This window comes from Schistocerca piceifrons, chromosome 4 (assembly GCF_021461385.2).
Source record: "Schistocerca piceifrons isolate TAMUIC-IGC-003096 chromosome 4, iqSchPice1.1, whole genome shotgun sequence".
NCBI classification, from domain to species: Eukaryota; Metazoa; Arthropoda; class Insecta; order Orthoptera; family Acrididae; genus Schistocerca; species Schistocerca piceifrons.
In genome coordinates this window covers 642,906,023-642,913,358 of record NC_060141.1, presented here as the reverse complement: position 1 = coordinate 642,913,358, position 7,336 = coordinate 642,906,023, and the positions used below count along the sequence as shown (strand labels likewise).

Genomic DNA, 7,336 nt, shown 5'->3' with positions numbered 1-7,336 from the left:
ATCCAATCAGACGCCGGATGTCTGCCTCAAAGGCTCAGAACGCCTTTAGGGAATGAGGCTTGGGGACGGAGTGGGGGCTACGGAGAAGCAGAGCTACCTCAGGAGGTGAACAGCCAAGTAATTTCCTAATTTCCTTCCTTGGATGTGAAATCACGAAGTAAGGTTTCCTGGGTGTGGCTTTCTCGGTATTATTTAGCAACTGAAAATCTAAAATTACTGTTATAAGCCGAGGATAATCGCTAATCAATTCCCCCGTCGATTAATTCCGTTAAAGATAAGAACAACTGCGTCGCAAGTACTGTAACAGGAAAGGTACAACTATTTTACATATCCTGTATAACTGGAAGAGTCAGACACTCAGGATATATTAGGTTTTCAAATAAAAATTAGATATAAAAACGAAATATGGCGTCTGACGAAATTAAGACAATAAGAAATTCAGCCTTCAGTTGCAAGGTAAAGTTTTTTGAGTTTACCTAGGTTTCGATGCCAATAATGGTATCTTCTTCAGAACAAAAATGAAATTATTTAACTTTTTGAGTTTACCTAGGTTTGATGCCAATAACGGTATCTTCTTCAGAACAAAAATTTGATTACTTAATTTCTGTTCTGAAGAAGATACCATTATTGGCATCGAAACCAAGGTAAACTCAAGAAATTTTACCTTGCAACTGAAGGCTGAATTTCTTATTGTCTGAACAATTCATGGTTGCTGAAGCGCTGCATTATGTTAAAGATCTGCCGAAATTAGTCAAAGGAAACAGCTGTCTACACCTTCTGAAGGAAGTTTTCTGTTGAATCTAATGCCTCTAACTGACAAATATAATGTGCTGCTGATTGAACCGTGTACGCTGGCTTCGCGGCCAGAGTAGTGTCTTTCTGGTTGTCGATGGTTGTCCGTGGTTTAGTTCTCCGATCAGAGACGCTTATCTGAAGATCTTTGACTGGAAGACTACTTAATCGCGTGGAACGAGTCGGTTACCCTCGAGTCCTTCAAGTTTCGTTCTGAGGTGGTGAGAGGATACTCCGCGAGATGCCTGGTCGTGCGGCTGTTGGCAAAGTGAGAGAGCGAGTAAGCGGGCGGTGCAGTGAAGGGCATGTGGTCCGCTACGATGGTGCGGAGCAGGCTTGGTTGCTGAGTATGCGTTCACAGACAGCGATGACCGTTTGTTAGTTTGATTGGTTTGGCGGCTAAAAGGCTGTTTAAGGCATCAGCGTGTCCCAAAGCCTGGCTACAGTAGAAGTACGAGTACAGTTGCGCTATTATACAGGGTGTCCCAGCTATCTTGTCCACCCAAAATATCTCTGGAACAATAACAGCTATTAAAAAACGACTTTCACCGGTATCAATGTAGGGCCGGGGCCCATGAATGTACATATTAGGAAACATTCCAAAACGAAAGCATATGTCTCCAGAATGAGATTTTCACTCTGCAGCTGAGTGTGCTGATATGAAACTTCCTGGCAGATTAAAACTGTGTGCCCGACCGAGATTCGAACTCGGGACCTTTGCCTTTCGCGGGCAAGTGCTCTACCAACTGAGCTACCGAAGCACGACTCACGACCGGTACTCACAGCTTTACTTCTGCCAGTATCTCGTCTCCCACCTTCCAAACTTTACAGAGGCTCTCCTGGTAGAGCACTTGCACGCGAAAGGCAAAGGTCCCGAGTTCGAGTCTCCGTCGGGCACACAGTTTTAATCTGCCAGGACGTTTCGATAGCATATGTGCTTTTTAATACAAACTTCTGTTTTTTTAAATGGACCTCCTATTTTTTTCTTCAACAATCCGTAGCATGACAAAGCACATACACAATGGCGTTGATTGCATCGCAATATTTCCATTACATCCCGAGATATTGAGACGCGAAGTTGACACTTGAAACACCCGACATGCGCTGCTAGCACACGTCCTGAGGCTCAGGCGTGAACCCCATGCTGCCCGTAATCGCGATGTGATTGACATGTGTAATCACACCTCCATACTTATCAAGAGGTCCGAAACGAATAATACGGTCTGCTGCCATCAACTCTCATAAGCACATAATGGTTTCCCTCTTGCACGTTTTGCGTATCTACGTACACAATATGAACCAGTACCGATCGGTGTACACCCGTCAGGTTGTCTTATTTATCGTGCACACCCAAAATAAGGGGCCGTGCGGTTCTAGGCGCTACAGTCTGGAGCCGAGCGACCGCTCCGGTCACAGGTACGAATCCTACCTCGGGCATGGATGTGTGTGATGTCCTTAGGTTAGTTAGGTTTAATTAGTTCTAAGTTCTAGGCGACTGATGACCTCAGAAGTTAAGTCGCATAGTGCTCAGAGCCATTTGAACCAAATTATGGTTTATCTAATGCCTTATATGACCCATTGTGCCTGTCGCGCAGGGCCTGGCTCTACCTGGTCAAGTGTCCAACGTAGTTCCCACTACTGCCACAGTTACCACTTCGCCTTGTTTATGATTTGCGACCCGTGCAAACTCCTGTACTCCACCACCCTCCGACCATCCCATTTGTTGTTGCTTTGGCGTGCAGTACACCGCTTGCCAGTGTAGTCGTCCATCAGAGTAATCTAGTGACGGCACGGAGGTAGTACACATTGTGAATAAACGTTGTGTTGTGGAACTTATGCTGTACAGTATAATGTACACACATGAAGATATGGTAGAAATGCTGCTGATCTATGGAGAATGTACGTTGACGGGAAATACGTTATGAGATTGCTTTTTTGTTGATAGTACTGTTACCGAACATTATGATTATTAAGTTAATATGTCTGTTTTCTACCCTACTCTACATACCTGTACTGTACCCTGTTGTAGGTGGACGAAATGTTGTTCAGGCAGGACGACTGTACAGAAGACGATTCCCTGACAAGCCATCGCCTTCGCGCCGGATGTTTGGTCGTCTCACATCTCGTCTAAGTGAAACGGGAAGCTTAAATCCAAGACCTCGACATCGTCCTGTAACAAGCACAGATGAACGTGCTGAAGTTGCTGTGCTCGCTACCATAGCTGTGAATCCTCAAATCAGCAAAAGTCAAATTGAACGTGAAGTTGGTGTGTCGAAATCAAGTGCACAGCGTATTCTTAAGCGTCATAAATTTCATCCTTACCATGTTCATTTATACCAGGATCTTCATGAAAATGACTTCCGCAATAGGGTAACATTTTGTCGGTGGGCTCAGCAAAAACTTCTGACTAATCCAAATGTTTTTGCAGATGTTCTCTTTACCGACGAGGCATCATTCTCCAACAAAGGAATTGTCAATATGAGGAATATGCATTATTGGTCCGCAGACAATCCAAAATGGCTCCGTCAGGTAGAGCATCAACGTCTGTGGAAAGTTAATGTTTGGTGTGGGATTATTGGATGTACCATTATCGGACCTTTCTTTATAAATGGCATCCAAAATGGCAGACAATACTCCAGATTTATACGACACGATCTTCCTTTTCTCTTGGACACCATACCTCTGAAGCGGAGAATGGTCATGTGGTATCACATGACGGATGTCCTGCACATAACGCCTTACGAGCACGACGACTTCTGAACCGTAAGTTCCCTGGTAGGTGGATTGGACGAGGTGGCCCAGTTAGGTGGCCTGCCCGATCTCCGCACCTTACACCGCTGGATTATTTTCTTTGGGGAGCAGTGAAGGATGCTGTTTACCACATGAACCAACAACACCAGAGGACATGAAGGAACGCATTATTGATGCTTGTACAGCCATCAAAGAGGAAACAGTAGCACGAAGTAGGACGCCCTTCATCCGCAGTGTGACCCTATGTATGCAAGCCAATGAGATGTGAACGCTATGTTTAGCATGTAGTGCTGGTATCACAGTGGAAGTTTCTACAAAGGGCCATTTTACCCAGTGATGTTAAGAAACATTTGTTTGCAACAATTTGTCATTCAACGCATTAGATAAACATAGTCCACTTGCTCGTTTCACTAAAACCATCAACATGAATTTTACTATTACGAGTGAATGATTAACTGTCACTTGCGCTAGATCTACAGTAAAGTAAAGTTTTAACGTTGAACGGCATTACCTTTTTAGTAACGGATTAACGATAAGCGAAGTTAACTTTGTGACTAACGTTGCGGTACACAGATATGTTACAGAACCGCATCACCCCTAGCCTATGGGATAAATACCTGCTGGAATGTACGACGTTAATGCAGGATGGCAGCAGACCGTATTATTCGTTTCGGACCTCTCGATAACTATGGAAGTGTGATTACGCATGTCAATCACATCGCGATTACGGGCAGCATGGGGTTCACGCCTGAGCCTCAGGACGTGCGCTAGCAGCGCATGTCGGGCGTTTCAAGTGTCAACTTCGCGCCTTGATACCTCGGGATGTAATGGGAATATTGCGATACGCTATTGTGTATGTGCTTTGTCATGCTATGGATTGCTGAAGAAAAAATATAGGAGGTCTATTTAAAAAAACATAAGTTTGTGTTAAAAAACACATATGCTTTCGGTTTAGAATGTTTCCAAATATGTACATTCATGGGCCCCAGCCCTACATTGATACCGGTGAAAGTCGTTTTCCAGTTGCTGTTATTGTTCCAGAGATATTTTGGGTGGACAAGATAGCTGGGACACCCTGTATACTATTCTGTGACCGAATCGCACTAGTGCGTGTGTATGTTACGAAACAGCTGGTCGGTCTAAGTGATTTGATATTAATAATTTGCCGAAGTTTTACTGTTCCAAGTTTCTTCGCCCTTTAACAACTGTCTTAACTTCAGTTGGCTGTAATTTAATACGGTGTTCATATTTAAAGAACTATCATTTGCTGTTGTTGTTGCTTTACCGTGCTTCAGATATTTGTGCTTACTAAACCATTACGTAAAGATTAGCTGGGTGGATATCATTAAATTATTTATAATACTTGTACGATTAAGGGAGCGGACCCTGTTGCTTCTTGTAAACCGAGGAGGTGTTTGTGAACTAACTTACTGAGTGCGTGTGGAATACGAGTTACTGGCTTAAATTGTTTGCACTGCTTTTAGTCTGGAATTGTTGCATAAAGTCAAGCGCTCTTGCTTGAATTGGTGAAATAATTAGTTCTTACTTGAAGTGGGTATAAGTCCCTCAAATTTTTGATTCGGTATGGGAGGGAGCAATGATCTATTGGCTTAATTCACCGACAGCTAAAGTAAAAGACTGAAATTAAATGGGTTTGTGGCGCTTAATGCCAAGGAAAATTCTGATATTTGTAATTGCTTCTCTTTGCAAATTTTCTGTGTGTGTGTGTGTGCGCGTGGGGTTACGTATGTTTGATGCCGTTATTAAACATCTTACTTACGCGCTGTGACTTCTTATCTGTGCCTAGTACTAACAGGCTTGTGTTACAGGTACCATAAGTTATTACAACTAGAAGGGCCGAGGCGAGAGCTATTGTAAAGAGGAAGGCCAGCAAGTGCACTTAAGAACCTACCATTTGTAAAACTAATAAGAGTATCATGGCGTAACCACCCTTCACAAGCTAACGAGGGAACCTCCCCATCGCACCCCCCTGAGATTTAGTTATAAGTTGGCACAGTGGATAGGCCTTGAAAAACTGAACACAGATCAATCGAGAAAACAGGAGGAAGTTGTGTAGAACTATGAAAAAAATAAGCAAAATATACAAACTGAGTAGTCCATGCTCACGATATGTAATATTAAGGATAGTACTACCTCAGTAGCTTCGTGGTCCTGTGGTTAGCGTGAGCAGCTGTGGAACCAGAGGTCTTTGGTTCGAATCTTCCCCCGAGTGAAAATTTTAATTTTTTATTTTCAGACAATTATCAAAGTACAGGCACACGCACACACACACACACACACACACACACACACACACACACACACACACACACACACACAAAATGAACTTCGTTCTCCAAAATTCCAGGACATGTTCAGATTTGCTTGGACATGTGCAGGATTTGACGGTCTACACACGGAAAAATTTGAAAACGTTAAAAACATATGTTTTGACAGAGCACAGGGAAAACTGTGCGACTGTTGCAGTCATTTGTTGCAGTTTATGTGACAAACTCTTATGTTTTCATCACTTTTTTGGGCAAGGTAGAAGAATCTTTTTACCTATTCGCCAAGTGTACAAGTTAGGTGGGTCGACAACATATTCCTGTCATGTGACGCACATGCCGTCACCAGTGTCGTATAGAATATATCAGACGTGTTTTCCTATGGAGGAATCGATTGACTTATGACCTTGCGATCAAATGTTTTCGGTTCCCATTGGAGAAGCACGTCCTTTCGTCTACTAATCGCACGGTTTTGCCGTGCGGTCGCAACACACAGACACTAAACTTATTACAGTGAACAAAGACGTCAATGAACGAGCGGACAGATCATAACTGCGAAAATAAAGAAATTAAATTTTTCACTCGAGGGAGGACTTGAACCAAGGAGCTCTCGTTCCACTGCTGCGCACGCTAACTACGGGACCACAGCGCTGCTTATCTCACACTCTCCTTGATGTTGCATATGTTGCACATAGATTACTCAGTTTGTATATTTTGCTTATTTTTTTCATAGTTCCACACAACTTCTTCCTGTTTTCTTGATTGATCTGTGTTCAGTTTTCCAGGCCTATCCACTGTGCCAACTTATAACTAAATCTGAGGGGGGTGCGATGGGGAGGTTCCCTTGTAAGTACTATTCCTTATCCCTTGGTTGCCAATGGTTTCACGAGGATTGTATCTGTAGTTTAATTGATTGTCTTGTGTGAATTCTCGAGAAAGCCGTTTGCGAAATTATGAATTGTAATCATTTGTTTTAAGGAGAAAGTTTAAACTTGAAACAGATTCTTTGAATTCTGTGTACATATTGCTTATTGTCCACCTTATTTTACTGTCAGCAATCAGAGATATAAAGTTAATAATGTTCTTTACTGCCGGTTAACAGAGTCTATTTAAAGTTTTCTGAACTGACCATCTGTGTTCAAGCGTTTAAAGTTTCGAAGACACTAACAATAAATCTGTTTTAAGGTACGTTCGTAAAGCGGCTCAGCACCTTACCACCCCCATTCCGTTCTGCGATAGCTGTCCGACCTGTGGTTTTCTCAAAGGCGGCTGAGGAAAATATTTCAGACACACCGCCACACGGAAAGGCTTCAGTGGGTGGGCATAAATGCGTCAATGAAACCACACCTGCCGGCCGGGGTGGCCGAGAGGTTCTAGGCGCTACGGTCTGGATCCGCGCGATCGCTACGGTCGCAGGTTCGAATCCTGCCTCGGGCCTGGATGTGTGTGATGTCCTTAGGTTGGTTAGGTTTAAGTAGTTCTAAGTTCTAGGAGACTGATGACCTCAG

At 43.3% G+C, this 7,336-nt stretch overlaps 1 non-coding gene across 1 annotated transcript; it reads right to left on the bottom strand.

Annotated features, from left to right (window-relative positions):
- Window positions 1–1,479: 1,479 nt before the first annotated feature.
- On the bottom strand, window positions 1,480–1,554 carry Trnas-cga. Its single transcript has one exon. It is a non-coding gene; the product is annotated as a tRNA-Ser (tRNA).
- Between the last annotated feature and the right edge of the window lie 5,782 nt (window positions 1,555–7,336).